General features: G+C 40.0%; 1 protein-coding gene across 2 annotated transcripts in view; it reads left to right on the top strand.

The window, feature by feature from the left end:
• Positions 1-20,010, top strand: part of SLC25A13 (solute carrier family 25 member 13) — a 1,915,284-nt gene that overhangs the window by 123,435 nt on the left and 1,771,839 nt on the right. The window lies entirely within an intron of this gene.

The following is a 20,010-nucleotide window of genomic DNA, read 5'->3' as shown; positions in this document are numbered from 1 at the left end:
ATCACTGGATGGTAACTTTAGATCTCAAGGAAGCTTACCTTCATGTGCCTATAAGGCTAAGTTGCAGGAAGTATCTGCGATTTCGAGCTGGAAATTCTCATTATCAGTTCTCTGCATTGCCCTTTGGCTTATCTACTGCCAGAGTATTCACAAAGGTTCTGGCTCCAGTGATAGCTTACTTCAGGCTACAAGGAATTCAAATCTATCCTTACTTGGACGACTGCCTGATCCTGGCTCAAGGAAAGGAAGACCTTCTACAACATCTGGAATATGTTATAGCAGTGCTAAGATGCCTAGGGTATTCTGTGAACGAAATAAAGTCCAGTCTAGTACCCTCTCAAGACATGTGCTTTCTGGGTGTGAGACTGAATACAGCAGCCCAGATGGCCTTTTTAACCCCGGACATCAGTCCGTGCTGACTGCAAGGTCAGTCCTTCAAGCATTAGGGTTCATGGCATCTTGTATTCTGGTGCTTCCCAATGCCAAACTGCATATGAGGAAGCTACAATGGTATCTCAAAAATGTATGGACACAGCACTGCCAGGATTTGGACACTGTCATTCAAATAATACCTTGCCTTCAAAAAGAATTTTTGTGGTGGGCTCAGGAATGTCACCTAAACAAGGGACTCTCTGTGACCCGGCCAGAGGCAAGTCAGATTTTAACGACAGATGCCTCGGACATTGCTTGGGGAGCTCATCTAAATGGAAAGTGGATACAAGACAAGTGGCCTGCCAGACTACAGCATCTACATATCAACATGAAGGAGATGTTAGCAGTCCAGTTTGCATTAATGGCTTTCAAGGAGTTACTTCTTCCAGGGCAGGTGTTGATTCTAACAGACAACACAACTGTCATGTGGTACATCAACAAGCAAGGGGAACACATTCTTATCCTCTATGCAGGCAAGCAATGATTTTATGGGAGACTGCGCTAAGCTTGCAACTAACTCTTCAGGCAAGGTTTCTGCCAGGAGCACAGAACTCCTTAGCAGATGTGTTAAGCAGACAACTCATGGATCCCGTGGAAACTGGATCTTCATGTATTTCAGAAATTGACAGTGTCATGGGGAACTCCAGACATAGATCTGTTCGCTTCTCCACTAAACCACCAGCTGCCAAAGTATTGCACAAAGGGGTTTCATCACACAGCTTGGAAAGTGGATGCTCTGTCTTTCAGTTGGAAAAACCTTCATGTGTATGCCTTTCCACCTCTGCCTCTTCTTCCAAAGGTACTATTAAAGGTCAGACAAGACAGGCCAAGGATGATTTTGATAGCTCCAGATTGGCCTCGCAACACTGGTACCCACTACTACGGAGTCTGGTAAAGAAGCCTCCATGGCCTTTACCTCTGATTCCTCATCTGTTATCTCAGAAGGACGGTCATCTGCTCAATGTCAAGCTTCACTCTCTTCATCTAACAGCCTGGCATATTCTGTGTTGAAACACAGCAGGTCTCAACTTCCTCAACAAGTTTTAAATGTGATTATGGAAGCTAGAAGACCTAGTACAAGGAGAGTGTCACGCGAAAAATGGAAGAGATTTTTATTTTGGAGTACAGCAAAGAATTTGGAGATTTCTGAGCCTAATTTGAGTGTGGCTCTTCAATATCTTACTGAGTTATTGGACAAAGGTTTGTCCTTCTCTTCCATTAAGATTCATGCTGCAGCAATTTCAGCTCACTATGATTGTGACCCACCATTGTTTTCACATCCTTTGTTCAAGCAGTTTCTTAGAGGGGCAAAGAATGAGCTCCTACTCCTGCTTGGGATCTCAATTTTGTGTTGGAAAACTTACTCTACAACCTTTTGAGCCTGCAGCTACTGCTGAATTGAAATACTTGTCATGGAAGACTGCTTTTCTGTTGGCTATTACTTCTGCAAGAAGGGTGTCTGAGTTGCAGGCCCTTATGGCAGTAGAGCCCTTTTGATTTTCCATACGGATACGGTATCTTTACGTACTAATCCTTCCTTTATGCCTAAGGTGGTTTCTAGTGTGGCTTTAAACCAAACTATTCATTTGCCTACGTTTTATGCAGAACCCCAAAATAAAGGGGAAAAGATTTTGCACACTTTAGATGTACACAGGCAAATGCGTTATTATTTAAGCAGGACTAAGGATTTTAGGCAGTCTCAGCAGTTGTTTGTTTCTTTTGCTTTGAGTTCACAGGGCAAGCCTGTGTCAAAACAAACTATTTCTAGGTGGATTGGCTTTTGCATTTCATTTTGTTACTCCCATCATGGCAAGGAGATTCCAGCTGGGATTAGGCCTCATTCCACTAGGGCTACTGCCACTTCCACAGCATTTCTAAGGGGGGTGGCAACTAAGGATATTTTGGAAGCAGCTACTTGGAGTTCAGTGCATACTTTCTCTAAGCATTATCACCTTCCTATCTACTCTAAGTCTAGGGCTGGTTTTGCCACAGCTGTTTTGCAAGGCATGTTGTCAGCTCCTGCTTTATGATTTGCCAGCCTCCCTTACCTCTGCTTTGGGATTCTACCAGGACTGCAGCAATGGGAAACGAAGAACATAGTACAGTTTTGTACCTACCATAAATGTAGATGTTCGAGGATTCCATTGCTGCAGTCCAATTTACCCTCCCTCCTTCCCCTCTGTGTTTAGGGGTGGTTGTGTAGGTGAGATTACATGCTGATATTTTTGTATATAGTCTTGTATATTTTGTATATATTTTTGGTGCAGGTATTTTGAGCCTTGTCTTTTTAGGGTCTTCTGACATCTGGGGCAAGAAAAGACTGAGGATATGACGTCGGTCATGCGCATTAGTACACTGCCTTATACTCTGGTATTCGGGCCGACTGGATGCGGACTATACCCAATAGTAAGGACTGCAGCAATGGAATCCTCGAACATCTACATTTATGGTAGGTACAAAACTGTACTTTTTGCTGAACAGCTGCAACATTCTTCACAGCCAGTGTTTTCCCTTTCCTTTTTCTGATTGATTTTCTTTCAGATTCTCCAAATGTTTAATTTGTTGGCATCCAGGAAAATGTTTTCTTTGTTGGTATCCAGGCAATGTACTTACTAGCCAGTAACTGTATTTTACTCAAGCTGAGGATCTTACTGGTTCTTTTTTTTTATCAGCTTCTGTTTTTCACACTGGTAGAGCTAAAAGTAAGCTGTTGATCAGTGTGGAGCCATCTTGGAAACTCCCATAAATCCTACTGTTCTTGAAAAAGTTGCCCCATCTGTTTTATTTTTTCCTTTTAGTTATGTTTTATCTAGACTGTTGCAATTTCCTGATGATTCTGACTGCCACAGAATGAGTTGCATTTCAGGCTTGTGTTTAGGTTCATAGGTGTGTACTAGGCTAATGGCCCTGGAGCCTTTACAAGCCTAGCCCATAGGATTACCCTGGCACTGTGCTACCCAACCTTAGTTCCCAGTGCCTCTGTCGAGTAGAGCCACTGGAGTGATCCCCCGGGGTGAATTTTCTGTTTCCCATCTACTCATCAAGATTTCACTTGAAGAGATCCAGTGAGGTGCTCTGCTTGACATGTATGGGAAGTCTATTCCATAGCATGGGCAGTCTCTGTGTTATGAACCTGCCCCTCTGGCATGTTCTCTTGATTGTGGTAATGAGGTTGAGGTCTCTGGAGCGTGTGGTGCGGGGGGAATCGGGATTTCTTTAGATATAGCATTTCTAACAGAGCTGGGTCAGACATGGCTTTGTAAGTCAAGCAGAGATTGCCTCTAAGTAGGCGATATGAGACAGAGAACAGTTGGAGTTTTTTTGAGTCTGTCCATATAAGACAAGTGTTTAAGGCCTAGGATCCTCTTTGTGTTTCTTGTGTTTCCTTCATTTACTCTAAAAGCCTTGTTTTTTAGCATTTTATAAAGAATTATTTTGTACAATTAGTTAACTGTTTACTTATGTTTGAAGTTTACACGTCTTAAGCTTTGTAAGTCGCACATAAACCAAATTTGATTATATGACTGTCAGAGCTTAGTCACATGCCCGATTTGCCCAGATATAATTGTCTTTCTGTTGCCCTCCCTGAGGAAGAGCTTATCTTTGCCTTACCTTGTCTAAACCTGCTGTACCTGGGCTAATGCTTACAGCATTCAGTGCGCTAATACAGTAACATTTAGACAAATACTTCAGTATCATTTAGAAAAATAATTTGCTTCAGTTGTTTTGGATACTTGACAGTTGATTCTGATGGTCTGAGTATTTGTATTTGTACATCTTCGAGAAATTTAGTTTATAGATAAGGAGACTCGCTTTCACAGATGCTTGTTTGTGTGTAGAATTGTAGCGCAGATTTGTTTCCTCTGTGCTTTGTATCCGTAAGTGCCAGCTGTCACATCTTTTCCTATTGGTCTTGCGTCCATTTGCTAGTTTTGGGTCGACAGAGACAGTTAATATGTAGCTGTAAAAAGGGATGCTCATTTTGCTAACTCAGTAAAGTACATTATATGTGCACTGTGCTTTCAAGCACATCCAAAATTATACAGAATAAAAAAAAAAAAGAGCTTTGTGGTCACATAGTACAGAGGATTGTGGCTGTGTGATGTTAACCATCTTCATCTTTAATCTTTGAATTTATTCTTCATCTCCACTTGCACACTTTGTGACTGTGCAAGTCATTAAACCAGATCATTGTTCATGGGGTATTCTTGAAAAGAGGCATTTGTGTATAAGGGATCTTACCATTTATTAAATAAAACACAGAAAACTGACAGTATCTTGTAGATGCAGGTTGTTTTATGAATGTGCATATGTAATTGTATATGAATGTATTTGTGTGTGTGTATTTATGCGTGTGTGTGTATGTATATATATATATATATATATATATATATATATATATATATATATATATTTATCTGAAATTGCAGTTCTGCATCTGGAAATATTGTGTGTGTCTGTGTGTGTTATTCACTGGTCCAGTGGTGGGTTGTTATTCACTGGTCCAGTGGTGGGTTGTCACAGATTACTGTTCTTTTCTGTAGCAGTAATGAATTGTATAGAGTGCAAGATACCATGGGACATGAACTGGGCACAGTGCCATATGAGTACAGATATGTACACAAATGCACATAGACGTGTGTGTGTGTGTGTGTGTGTGTGTATATATATATATATATATATATATATATATATATATATATATATATATATATATAATCTTTAACTGGGTGTTGTGAATTTAAATTCTGACAACAGTTAGACAGCTGGTTGTGTTAGACAGAGTAATGAGACACTGAGTGCTTAGTATTTTTGTACAAAATGCTGTACCTTAAAAAACACATCAAGAAGATAATTCCTCTTCTGGGTTGGTCATCCTGGGTTACAGCAGGGGCTCTTAACAAAGATTTGTGGTTTTTGGAATTGTGAGGACAGTTGGGCCTGTTGTGTTTATGAAAGCAGATCAGACAAAAAGGTTTTTAATTTGTAGCTGGAAAGAAGACCTAGTTATAGTGTAGGCAGCTGTAACCTGAATTAGCCTGCCTGTGGCAGTGCTTTTTTGGACTGAGATTGTGCGTAACTAAGCTGGTGGAGTTACCCGTATGTACTGAAAACATGAAGTTAAGGTATTGTGTAAATAATTTTTAATTGAACTGTGTAAAGCTGACCTGAGCATTTTTTGTTTGTGAATTTAACTGTGCAAGCACAGCAGGTCAGTTTTCTTACCCCCACCCCCCAAAGATCAGTTCATCATTTTCTCTTTAAATTTTATTTTTCAACAAATGAACATTTGCATGCATGTTTCTGCACTGCCGTGCTACTAATGAATTAATGAAAAAATGAGCTTTTTACTATGAATACTGCTACACGTTTGTTAGTTTACCCAGGGTATTTTCAAACAAACCACACAAGTACCTCACAAAGAGGATTACTGGCCTCAAACAGATGCCCTACACTGACAGTCTCAAAAAACTCCAACTGTACTCCGTGGCATATCGCGTACGCCGAGGTGATCTCTGCCTAACATATAAAACTATGTCAAAGCCAGAGCTGTTGGACATGCTACACCTAAAGAAATCCCAATCCCTCCGAGCTACATGCTCTAGGGACCTAAACTTTATCACCACAGTAAACAGGACATGCTGGAGGGATAGATGCCTGTCCCAAAGACTTCCCATACTCTGGAACAAGCTTACCCGTCTATGTCAAAAAAAGTTCCTCATTAGCACTTTTCAAGAATAATCTTGATGATTGGATGGGAAATAGGAAATGCACCCCAGGCATCACTTCTGTGGCTCTTCTCGACAGTGGCGCAGGAAAATAACTTTATTGGGTGGTGTAAGCCAGGGAACCTTGTTGGCTAGGCTTACTTAGGCCCTTGGGCCGATAGCCTAGTACCTACCTATGAACAATTCCTTGCTATACCTACCTATGAACAATTCCTTGCTATTCCTGTGCTGCCAGCTACAAAAACTGTTTTGAAATAACTTTCCTTTGTTACTTTCCAAGAGTGGAAGAGTTATTGAAAGCCTTAGTAGTCTTTAAGAGGTAGCCTAATCAGAAGCTTGCGCAGCTGTAGGAATAGCTAATAGGACCAGCTAATGTGATCACTAGCCCCAAGAACTGCACTTCCCTTAAGAAAATTAGTAAAGACGATGGCTTTGAGTCCTATGTAGTAATAGTCAAAAGCTGTATGTGTGTGTGTGTGTGTGTGTGTGTGTGTGTGTGTGTGTGTGTGCCACAGTTTCAAGTTCCTAAAGTGAGACTTTTTTATCAAAATGAGATTCAGGACTATCCATACAAACATCCAATGTAGAGGACTGTATGTCACTTTTTTACCAAAATAAGTGCTTACTCTTGTAGAATTTAAATATTTTCTGTTGTTTTATATAATGTTAGGGTGATTTAGGTGAAAAATTAGGCTTTGATAAAAGTATTAATGTACATTTAGGAAATATTTATCTCCTAAAAATCTCAGGGCATTTGTCATTTTTTCGTTTTTTGCAGGACAAAGCTGTTGAGATAGGGATTGTCCTGCTTTAAAAAGGGACTAATGTTAACCTTGCTGAAAAGGTATAACTCCCAGGAGAACTGTTATGAGTCAGAATGTGACTTGAGTCGCAGAAAACCTGCTTTGACATGGAAGGGAATGTAAATTTTCAGCAAGGAGTGTGCAGTATGCTGTGAAACAAAAACTAATAAGTACTGAATTAGCTTGTTACAGATGTGGAGGGAGAGGGTCACACATCCTAATTCTTATTCACAACTACTGAAGGAAATACCAGTAGAAGAGATGTGAAAACTGGTGTGTATGGAACAGATGAATCTGTTCCTGTGGTATGCTATAAAAGTAAAGTTATGGTTATGGATTCTGCTGTCATTGTATTATAGCTAGTCTAATAAAATGTATCAAGTTTTTGGAAGGGAGAGAAGATCAAGCTTTACTGGATTCTAGAATCATGATTAGCTTGTTTTAGAGGTCCCTGTGTATGTAAGCATAATGTTAATTACAAAAGGTTGTGGTGATACTTAATTATATTGATATATTAGAAATATCTACATCGAGCTGAAATTCAACCAGGTTTAGAAAAGCTACCATTTCTTGAGGAGGGATTATCTATAGACAAAGTATGGCTGATGGATATACATAATAATAAAAAATATATATAATAATAAAGCAACAGCTTGACCTAACCATCCTTTAAAATATATATATATATATTTTTTTGGGGGGGCAGGACAATGATACTAGTCTTGTAGAAATCCAAAATGAATTCTCAGAAGAGTGAACTAGCATAGGACCAGCAAAGAGGCAAGAATTTGGTTGTTGTTAGATGATAAAAAAAGATCTTGTGTGTTACCAGAAATGGGTCCTAATAAAAGATCACTAGAAACTGTGTACCATAAGAGATGTCGGCTTAGGAACTGAAGATGAACTTCTAGAAAACTCAAGACGGATATTTGTACACAGCCATAGAAAGTACAGAAACAAAGACAAAAACAGAAGGACACTTAAGTGAGCATAGAAATTGTACTTAGTGGTAAAAGTGAGGTAGATAGGAAAATGCAAATTCGAACCCATTTCTGTTATGGGGACAGAAAGTTAAAGAAAAGGAGGCTGTTGAGAAACTTGCACACACACAAGAAAACCTAGAGTAGAAATAGACTTATGTCCAGAACTACCATTTTAGAAGACATAAGAGAAGTTCCAGTGCCATATTGTCTAGAAGACAGGCTAGTGAGAGAAGTAACCTTAAACTAATAGTTTATGTGGCTTACGTTTAAGTCCATTAAAAAACAACAATGGGAAGATGATACTGTAAGTAGAGAGTGAGAGAATGCGAGCATAACTAATGGGATATGGGAAGATAGTGAACAAGATGTTCCAGTTACTTCTTACTTAATTTTGAATTAAAAGTTGATTTTTATACATAGTAAGTAAAAGCATGGGGGGGGGGTCTATATCAGTTATTGTGCTAAACCCCAATGAGACACTAGTAGTGATGTTTGACCATACTTGCATGTTAAGAGGCCACATGGGGATGGATGCAACTCAGGTAGTACTGTTAGTCAGGCTGTATTGACCAAGTATAAAGAATGAAATAGGAAAATTCTGTGTCTTGTCCAGAAAGCAGGAAAACAGCACCTCATCCTAGATGTAAGACTCCAGTGATTCCAGTGTTTATTATACGTAGAGATATGTGTGTCCTCTAGAAAAATCTAGTAATGGACTATGCTATAAAAATTTCCAGAAACTATACCATTATGCAAGGCTAATACTAGGTTTATTGTTAAGATAGCTGATATTACTATTGTCTACAGCAGGTAACCCTGGTAAGATATGTCAAAGGCGTTGGATCAATTTTGCCAGTGCTTTAAAGCTAAGCAGTTAAAAAAGTCTGTATACCATCTGCAGACTGATGACATAGTGGAGAGTTTCAGTAAAACACTGACATACAAATGTTAAGAATAGTAATTGATATGGGTAATAAGAACTTGGACCACCTGTTACCCTATTTGAGATGAGAGAAGCCACAAGCTTCTAATGGGTGTACCCATTTTGAATGTTTGTATTGCAGGCATCCCAGAGGACTGATGGGGAAAAAGCATTATTGTTATGCAACTGTTGCTTTGTCCTTTGATAGACAGTTCTCTCTATCCCCTGAAACTATGGATAGGCAGCTCCATGCCATCTCTGTGGCTAGCCTGGTGCTCATGGGCATCCTGAGACAGTGTAGCAATTATCTTCTCATGTATACTGACAACCACCTAATTCTGAAATGTCAATCACAGTATGTGAGACATGTAGTTACACCTTGAAAACTGAGACACTAGTCTCCCATACTGACTTATGAAATGACCGGTTATAGCACTCACATAATTTCCTTCACTAAATAAAGCCTTGACACATGAGCCCACATAAGTGGAGGTACTCATAAATAACTTACCAAAACCTCAGAGGTCTCCCTTATGCCACCTGTAGAAAGCACATGCAATCAAAACCAAGTTAACATCAAGCACTACACATACAAGTACACATCACAGTGTCTCCACAAGCAAGTCCCTAAGATGAAACGCCACATGTTCAGATGTCTTGATCATAGGAGATTCCATTGTGAGACATACAGTTGCCCTCTCACCAGGTTGGATAAAAAGAGGGTTACAGTCAGTTGCCTGTCAGGGGCCAGGATTCGCCAGATCACACAGGCACTCAGGTCACTCAACCACAAGTACCAGTATGATTCAGTCATAGTCCATGTGGGTGTGAACAATCTGAGATGTACCTCCCTGGACTATATGAAGAGAGACATAATGGACCTCTCTAAATGTGTGTCGCAGGCTGGTATGAGCCTTGCTTTGAGCAGCATTCTATCCTCACCAAGAATTATGCCACAATACAAACAGAAAATGATTGACTTCAGTAATTGGCTTATCTACTAGTGTCATTCTAAGAGGATTTAGTATTTGTTAGCGTGGGATAACATGATTGACAGACCACTCTGCTTTGTCACAGATGGTCTGCACCTGTCACCACTAGCCTTTAGAGTACTGGCCCAAGGTATTGTATACTCCCATTGTGCCTTTTTTAGACATTGCTAAACCAATAGATCTACCAACATAACAAATTCTCCTTATGCCAAGCTGAAAGGCCTTCTGCTCAATGCTAGGAGTCTTGAAAAGAAGCTGCACTCCCTGGAAGCTCTCCTCACCCTGGAGAATGCTGACATCTGTGCAGTTACAGAGGCGTGCCTTAAGGCTGTGGAAAGCATCTTAACAGTGCAAGGCTACAATTCCGGTCACACATTTAGACCACTGTCTGAAAAAATTTAAAAAAAAAGCAAAGAAGGAGATGTTACCATTTATATAAACAGTCACACCTCTAGATTGGTCAAGCAGGGTGATTCGCTTGAGCTACTTCATGTCCAGCTGACCATAGGCAAAATCCCCCATGATATCATCACTAACTAAATCCCACATGATATCATCACTAACTACAGGTGACCAACCATGAAAACCACTCTGCGTACCTGAGGTTACTAGAATCACTTACCATTCAGCCCAACACACTAGTCATGGATGATTTCAAATATCCCTGTGTAAACTGGAACACACACACAACGGATTTCAACTACCCCTGTGTAAACTGGAACACACACACAACCACTAACACGAAGGCTCAGAAATTCTTGGACTTTGTCAATGCAAATGCTCTGGAACAGCTGGTTTGCACTCGCATTACAGGCTCAGATATCCTTGTCAAAGTACTCACAAATATGTGGGGGGGGGGCATTGTCCCCCTCTCCCTGCGTAATGATCTTACTGCTAAGATCAGATCATAAATCGGTCTCCTTTGAAGTAAATGTAACAGTGGAACCCCCATCAGACCCTAAAACCCTAAAGAATTTTTCCAAGGCAAATTACCTCCTATTAAGTGATAGCATAGGTAATTTTAAAGCTTGCCCTAACCCCGAAAACATGGAGGTCTATGCAGGAGTATGCACAAATACCTTGCACAGCCACTTAAACAACTGCATAGAAACGGCAATGCCTGACTGAACTAAACCCATTTCTAGCCAGAAAAACAAGTTACCCTGGTGGACCCCTGGCATAAATAAACTATACAACATAAGGAAGAAACTGTTGTCTATAAGTAAGTGGGAGAGTGCACAACAGAGAAAAAAATCCTCATTAGTCTCAACAGGCAAATCAGGGAGCTAGTCAAGTCTTCAGAAGCTAAATATAAAACTAAAATAGCCTCCTAAGTAAAGAATAACCACAAAGCACCTTTTAGTTATGTCCAGAATCTTAAGGGATACACCCAACTATGTGCTGAGTTGGCTGTAGATGGCACAACTTGTATTCAGCCAGAAGAAATAGCAAACCTGCTGGCTAATAAGTTCATCTCAAATTTCACCTCTTCATCACCTCAAGTCACTCCCCATGAAATATCCGCTATCATTCCTTTGCCTGTTATCACAAAAGAACAAATTGTCAGTGCTCCCTCTAAAGCTAGAAACACGGCATCAATTGGGGTCTTGATGGAATCCCTGGGTACCTTGAAACGTAATCTAGCAGACCCACTTGGATTTCTATTTAACCACAGTCTCCAGATAAATTTTGTCCCAGTAGAATGGTGGACAGCGATAGTCATCCCTCAGCACAAGGGGGGGGGGTGACCATCAACAGATCCAGGAAACTACTGACCCATAAGTCTGACTAGCCTCATATGCAAGACTATGGAAAGGATAATCATAGGTGTAATTAACAATGACATAGGAAATCTCTTGACTCTAGATCCAACAGAGTTCGGCTTTGTCAAGGGCAGATCCTGCCTGCTCAGTCTGGTGGACTTTTTTGAGAAGGTCACCAAGGCCATGGATGAGGGTAAGACAGGGCATACTGCCTACCCTGACCTGCCCAATGCATTTGATACAGTACCCCAACTTGGGTGTTGTAGATAAACTCACAAAATTGGTTATAAACCTCTGCTTCTCCAGATGGATAGCCAAATGACTCATGGCTAGGACACATATTGTTAGAGTGGGGGAAATCCACATCCAGCAAGAGGCCAGTCACCAGTGGAGTACCACAGGGCTTAGTGCTGGGCCCCCTCCTGTTTTGGATACACTTCTCAGCTGTCAAGGCAAATGTAGATGACCAAGGTTGCTGATAACTGCAAGTTGGAAGCAGTCATTGACGCCCTAAATGATGATGATATCCTACAGAATGGTCTGACACAGACTAATGATTTGTGTCAGAGCCATGACCTCAAACTAAATGTGAAAGAAGTGATGATGATGATATCCTACAGAGTGGTCTGACACAGACTAATTGATTGGTGTCAGAGCCATGACCTCAAACTAAATGTGAAGATATGCATAATAATAACGTTTGGGAAATCAAATACCCCTGCATATTACAGCAGTGACAGCACCCCCCCCCCCATAGTGGAGCCAGTGGTGAGAGATCTGGATACTTGGATAGATAGTAATCTGAACTTTGACCACCATGTGTCCACAGTGGTGAGGAAATCCTATGTGGCTCAGCTTGTAAGGAAGGGCATAGCATCCAGATACAAGGATGTCATAGTACCATTGTATTTTGCCCTCATTATACCAGTAATCGAGTACATTTCACCAATTGACATGTACCTGGACAGCCACCTGAAACAGTTGGAGCATGTTCAGAGGCTTCTCACCAAAAAAATACAGGGTATAACCAAAGACGTCGTATATGGACTGATTAAAAGCTCTATCACTGTGTTCAGTTTCCTGCCAATTAATGAGGTGTGATCTGTGCCTGACCTACAAGTTAGTCTCTGACCCAGCCCTGATGGAAATGTTACATATTCCCAAAACTAATTGCACAAGGGCTACCTGCTCCAAAGATCTAAACTTGATCTTTGACATAATCATGCTGGAGAAGACAGATGAGTGTCCCAGAGATTGCCCCTCCTCTGGAATAGGCTTCCCATTCATGTGAAGCAGAGCCGTTCCCTAACCATCTTCATGCAGAATCTGGACTAATGGATGGGAAATCGCAAATTCATTCCTGGGGTGGAGCCCATGTCTCTTATGGTACAGGGCAGTCTGTGAAAATTGTCTAAACCCTGCTTGCTGACCTTTGTCTTTCCCATAGGGATAGAAAATTGAATAAAATCTAGGTAAAACTGGCAAGGCTTGTCAGGGCACTTGAGCCATTAGCCTAGTAATCTCCTATGAACCTATAAGAGTGCGAGAACTTTAAAAAAATAGTGATAAAACATTAAGTTAGTGTACAGGTTAGACTAATGCTTTTTATGCACATAGTAAAGGAGCACAAGCAGAAATCCCAGGAGAATAATAATTTTGTCTGACTTGGCAAATTTACCCCAGGGTATCAGCTGTTAATATTAGTACTCTCTACAAGAACACATTTCTCAGTGGCAAGGCCCCTTTAAGGTGATTGAAAGGCTAAATGCAGTAAACTACAAAGTCTGACAAATAGGAAAGAAAAAGATAGAGTCAATTTAGCATAATAATGTTTTAGAGCCGTTAAAAGATGCAGAAAGTTATGTGATTAGATTCCAAGCCAAAATTCATACAGGACAGAATAGGAAAACCAAACGGGAAGTACAGCTAAAGGACTGTTTTTCAAATAAAAGCAGGAGGAAATAAGTGTATTCTCAGAAATGGTTAGGATAACTAAACTAACAGAACATAACCTATAAATGTTAGGGTTAGAATGAGCTCTTACAGAGTGCCAGAGTCTCAGAAACAAAGAAAAGGTGTTCAGAATGTGCAGACATTAGAAGTAGTTGGAGAATCACAAGAGTGAATGAAATAGCTCACACGTGCATGGTTCCAAAATTGGGTGATTATCAGATTCTGTGACCACTTTAAAAAGCTCAATTGCTTTTCATGTGTCAGAAGTGATGAGCAGATAGAGAATCTTTGAAAAGCGAGATACTTAACAGCATTAGGCTTGACAAAGGGGTATTTTCAGATGCCAACCCCCCCCCCCCCGTCAGAGAATAAAAACAGATTTTGTAACCCCTGAAGATGTATTTCATTACATAGTGTTAACATTTGGCCTATGCAGGGCTCTAGGCTCCTTTCAGTGACAAACTGTTAGTAGCTGGTGTGCTGAAGCTCCATATTCAGTACACTGCTGGGTATCTAGCAGTGGCGGCTGGTGACTTTAAATCAAAGGGGGGCTGCAGGAGATAGCCGAATGGGTGGGGTCAATGGGAAGGGGGTGCAGACAACTAGAAAGGGGAGGAGCTATGCTCAAAACCACAAAAACTAAACTAATTAAATATGCTGCTCTGGGTGCCAAACCCTCAGTATGAGAGTCCAATCAAGACAAATGAAGTATAAAAGAATAAAAATATTTCAATGCATTCGCAGCTTGACAGCTTACTTAATATCTAGATGGAAACAAAAAGGTTGAGCGGCATGAAAAAATAAATTACTTTTTAAATACATTACTGGAATGCCAGTCAAAATCAAGTACAAGAAAAACCAGCAGCACTCAACTCAAACCGCTTCTCCTTGCACTGCAGTTCTAATTATAATTTATATTCAGCTTTATTAAAGTACCAAGTAACATGCTGAAAGTAGCAATCTCTGCGATGCCCCCCTTTGTAAAAATGTTTCTTATCCAAAAAAGACCTGCTGCCTGACAACTATCTACTTGTTTCATGGGGAAAACATGATCAAAGTAAAAAATGAAAAGCAAACAAGCTCAAGATACATTGCTTAAAGGATTACTGCACAGATTATGGACCACACATGAATGGCATTCTGTTTAGTTTACGGGTAAAGCCCTCAGAGATCACTGGAAGTCTCCAACAAGTGTAATGAGCTTCTTAAAATAATGTAATCCTGTCCTTTATTACAAATACTGTCATATGCATTTCATTACCGAAGGCTTATACATTATCTAGTTATGTAAGTATTCTCTGCATGGCAACAACAGAAATGCTTCAATGTTGGCAGGCTTATTAAAGCTTACTTGCATGTTATGATCTCAGACAGGCTTACCTGATGGTCATTAAAGCATTGCTACTTAAAACACAGAGCAGCAGGGACTTTGAGTAATAAGCATAAATCAACATTACAAAAATATGACAGAAACCAGACCATTCTTCAAAATCAAGAACAGATGAAAAGCCACTGTAGTACTCTACCTTGGATGGGGGGATACCCTGCACATTTACACTGCATAACTGCTCCTTGCCTTGCTTGGACACATCCAGAGTCACTACATGGGGGAGCGGGGTGCAACAAGTATGTCACAATTTGAAATGTCTCTGGCTGACTGTGATGGCCCTGACACATTTGTCATACCTCTCAACCTCAGAGAAAAGCCATAGATAGAAGTGGGACAAAGGCCCAAAAATAAGGACAATTTTTAAATATTGCTCTTATAAACTTAGAAAGATAATAGAATAGTAGGTCTTGCATTAGTATGAATTTTCTGAAGGATATGAAATCTGAAACTCAAATGTCTGTCATTATTTTCTAACTTCAGTCTTTAATGATTTACCACTAATTTGCCAAAAAAAACAATTTTATGAAAAATGGACCAAAAATGTGATGCAAAAATATAAAATAGCCACACAATACAGCTGAGAACCTGTCAAAGAAGGGATACTTTTTTAATAATAGTACTGCTAACTTGAGCAGCTGACAAAATAAAAGAATCTACATGCATTTCTGAAATTAAAGTAATCTATAACTCTGATTATTACAGTTATTTCTTAATTGTAAACCCTCCATGTTGTCTTCCAAAATTGCTATTTTGCGGAGGGATTATTAGGGGAAGAGCAACATTTTGAGCCAAATTCGGGGACATTTGAGAGGTTTGGCTATGCCTAATTCTATAAAGCAATTTATTTGCATGTACCTCTCAACCTGTTAATGCAATAAATCTGGACAAGGCCAAATATATTGGGGGAACATATAAACAGTACTAAAAATTGCTCTTGTATGAACTGAGACAGTTGATAGAACAGGTCTTACTTTAGCATGCATTTTTCTGAAGGTTATGAAGTCTGAACCTCAGTGTGTCATTATTTAGTGACTTAATTCGTAAATGAGAAAACCACAAATATTATAAGGAACAAACCAAAAATAAGAAGCAAAAATCTATTCATTCTGTGAAAATCTAGACAGTTGGGAGGTATAGTTCAGCTGGGGCTGTCTTTGAGTTTGCCGCACTTCCCCCTCACAAAATCATGGTCGAACGGAGCCCTCCCCCCTGCAGCCATTCCAGTGATCCATTACTTGGCTATTTCACTCCATTTACCATAAACTCTAATGTGCATACGGCTTTACTTCTATGATGAATTGGATTTCATTTGAAAGTTTTATTTTGCATTTTACAGCACAAACACTAAGACATCTGCTAAACAAAGCAACGCAGTCTCACAATGAAAACAGGCTTAGCATTAAAAACTTCTCTGCCCTTGAAACTCACATTCAATGAAACAGCATTGAAACCCACATTCAAAGAAAATACATTTTGCCAGTGGCAGATAAAGATTAACTTTGGGCTGTTTTCAAATCATAGGCCCCTTGCACATGAAACATACATGTGCTCTTTGATACACCTTCCTGATTCTACTAAATTATATTCCTTGTACAATACAGTACAGTTGTTAGACGGCATTTTAAATTTATTGTTTTGAACATTTTTCCAGTAAACAATGAAACAAAATGCATGCACCAATGACAAAATTACCCAATTCAGAACATTTCCATCATAAAAGTCTACTCAACCTTCTACAGTCCATCAGTATCAGTAAATATGCACAATCTCTAAAGTAGTAAAAGTCATCTAAATAATTCCACATTAAAGAAATCTGTAACAATGAAGAGGTTGCTGTTAGCAAACAACTTTATATGTCACTGTTTATTTATCTACAAATAAAGTGCCTGTTGCCCTTGAGGAATAAATTGCGTATGTTGAATGCATTAAAAAAAAAATGATAAGCTAGTAATATAGCAATAGGGACTGTACGGCAAATTGATAGCAGGTTCAGGTTCATAGTTACTACTCTAGGTATCTTTGCCAAAAAGGACTGCAGCATCCACCCACTTTACAACACAGTACAGTATCAGCATTGCATCTGTCTACTGTGGGAGTAGAACCCACAGCCTTCTGCATCAAAAGCAAGTACGCTACCTGTTGAGCTATTAATGCAAGCAAACTTAGAATAAGCAGCACTAAAGTTTTGTTCCCCTGCAGCTGTCAGCTCCTTGTAAAATCTACTCGACACGCAGTTGTATCTCTGAACTTTGCAGCACAAGAAATCTGGAAAAAGACAAAATTTATTGGGGGGGGGGGGGACAAAAGCCCAAAAACCAGGGACACATTTTAAACATTGCTTGTATAATGTTGGAAAGTTGCTAGAATAAAATGCTGTGTTACCACCATACATTTCACTGCCACGTCTTTAACCCAGGGGGACCCTGTGCAAAACAGTCAGAGAAACATACCACTATGCCAAATCAGCTGTTTTGTAAAAGAGAGGAAGACAAACTTAAATGGCTACCATTTAGTGAATTCAGTTCTCAGCATAGCCTGAACAAAGCCAATAATGGGGGGAATACAGCCCCCAAACATATTCAGTGAATTCATTTCTCACTATAGCTCTCAACCTCTTAGCAAAAAACATGTGGACAAAGCCAGTAATGGGGGGGGGGGGATACAGCTCCCAAACATTCAATGAATACAGTTCTCACCATGATAACTCTCAACCTTAGCACAAAATACCTGGACAAAGCCAATAGCTGTCAACCTCTTGGCACAAAACACCTGAACAAAGCCAATAATGGGGGGAATACAGCCCCCAAACATATTCAGTGAATTCAGTTCTCACTATAGCTCTCAACCTCTTAGCAAAAAACATGTGGACAAAGCCAGTAATGGGGGGAATACAGCCCCCAAACATTCAATGAATACAGTTCCCACCATAGATAACTCTCAACCTTAGCACAAAATACCTGGACAAAGCCAATAATGGGGGAATACAGTCCCAAAAATAGGGACAAATTTCAAATATCCATGTTATAAACTTAGACAACTGCTAGAACAATTTCACACAGAAGGCACCCCAGCCAAGAATCAAACCAGAGAACCTGTAGCTGTTAGGCAGCAATGCTACCAGTGCACCACTACACTACAGACTTTGCAAGGAACAATGTAGATACAGAAACCACAGATTGTATGAGGAACAGAACAAATATGAGGGAAAAATCTGCAAATTTATTTTTAGAAATGTTGGTGGAGAGGGAATTCAGGTCCTTGCCACCTGCATCCAAGGTACAGGGTTCAAGCCTGAGTATCTCTAGCCACCATCATTTGCTCTCTAGCCACCAGTATATAGTAACTGGGGCATTTTACACACACACACACACACACACACACACACACACACACACACACACACACACACACACACACCCCCCGAATGTCTCAACGAATGAAGCAATCCAGCGACCACCTACCTCCTGAATGAATCCAGCCAGCGACCAAACCCGCCTACAAAACGGAGCAATCCAGAGACCACTACCTCCTGAATGGCGCAATCCAGCAAATTAACGCGCTTGCGAAACAGAGCAATCCAGCCTGCGCAATATGTCCCGCGAGAGCAGCTCACCTCTCTCCTCATTGGGTCTGCCTGCAGCCGAAGCAGTCCAGACCTCCTCTTCTGTGTGGTCGTCACTGCACTGATTCCTGGGAGCACTTGCAGCAATGATTGCTGGGTACCTGTGTTTCTCTATCCGGACTGCTGATAAAGGTAGGCTGAAGTCTTCAAATGCCTCTGCGCAGGTTTGTTTTTTAGTTTTAAAGATTTATTTTTGTGTTTTTGTAGGTGGGAGAGGAGAGTTTCACCAGACATGTAGGCCGTGTTACAGTCTGTAAGATGGATGGGTACAACTGTGAATGTCAAAACAAGTAAACTGGGTGTGGTGGAATCCAAACATTTAGGACACCTTATAGGAAGACTGACGGCTGGCCTATACCCTTCATTAAATGACAAGGGAAGACTTCCTTTGGATTAGCTCAGTACAACTTAACATTTGTATCTAATTTTGCAGCTGTTTCATGTCCTTTGACAGACTTTAAAAGGAAAAGCTCCTATTAAAATGTAATTGCTTCCTGGAGCAGGGCATTTAACAAACTGAAAAGTAGCTTATGCTTTGAAACAGTGTTATTATCTCTTGATTTTAATTAGTAATTTTCTTTATGTATAGATGTTTCTGAAATAGTTTTGGGAGCTGGATTATCCCAGCATCTGCAACGGATGTGCTATTTTAGACCTAAGTTGCATAAAGCTTAGGGAAAAATACTTGGCCATTGAAAGGGAGTTCTTGGCTGTGAAGTGAACCTTTTATTTGCTAAAGTGCTATCTGTTTGGCAAACTCCTTAATCTAGTAACAGATCATAGACCTGGACTGGCTAACGGGAATGGTTATGAATTGTATAGGTCTTACAGCCACTTTGAGTCCAAACCCAATGTTTTTATGCTGACAGGGAGGTAGTTACGATGCCTTGTGTGTGGAAAATGGCTTTAAATGTGTACTGTGTCTTTGAGTTCTCTCTGTTAGGTAGTTGGTCATGTTAAATAAAATAATGGAGTCCTAATTGCCTATAACATCTGGCTAAAGGTCTATAGCCTTAAAAAGCAAACGAAGAAGCTGCCTGATCAACTAGAAGTATAACTTTTTTAATGAAGAAGAAGCTCTGCCCTAAGATTAATGTTTCTTGGTATTGGAAGGCCCAGTTTGGGTCTATTGTGGATGTGGCATGAAGGAAAATTAGGCAAAGAGTTTTTTTTTTCTTTATTTTATTTTTATTTTTGAAAATGGAAAGAAGGTCTGCAGTATGACTAATTCTGCAGCCTGTTGCTGGCTGTTTGAGGAAACATTGGTCTATAACAAATCTAGTGTTACTTCTGTGGTCTGAAAAAGAATTAAAGTAATGGATAAATAATGTAAATACCTTTGAACTTAACTGTGTTAAGCCAGGTAGGCTGTTTTTTGTTTTATTTGTTTGAAACATCTTTTCAGTAAACCTGTGGTTTTC

This window comes from Protopterus annectens, chromosome 3.part0 (genome assembly GCF_019279795.1).
Source record: "Protopterus annectens isolate FY-2018-M chromosome 3.part0, PAN1.0, whole genome shotgun sequence".
In the NCBI taxonomy this organism is placed as follows: Eukaryota; Metazoa; Chordata; order Ceratodontiformes; family Protopteridae; genus Protopterus; species Protopterus annectens.
Note: the sequence above shows the minus strand (reverse complement) of the source record. Positions and strands in the feature narration are given on the sequence as shown.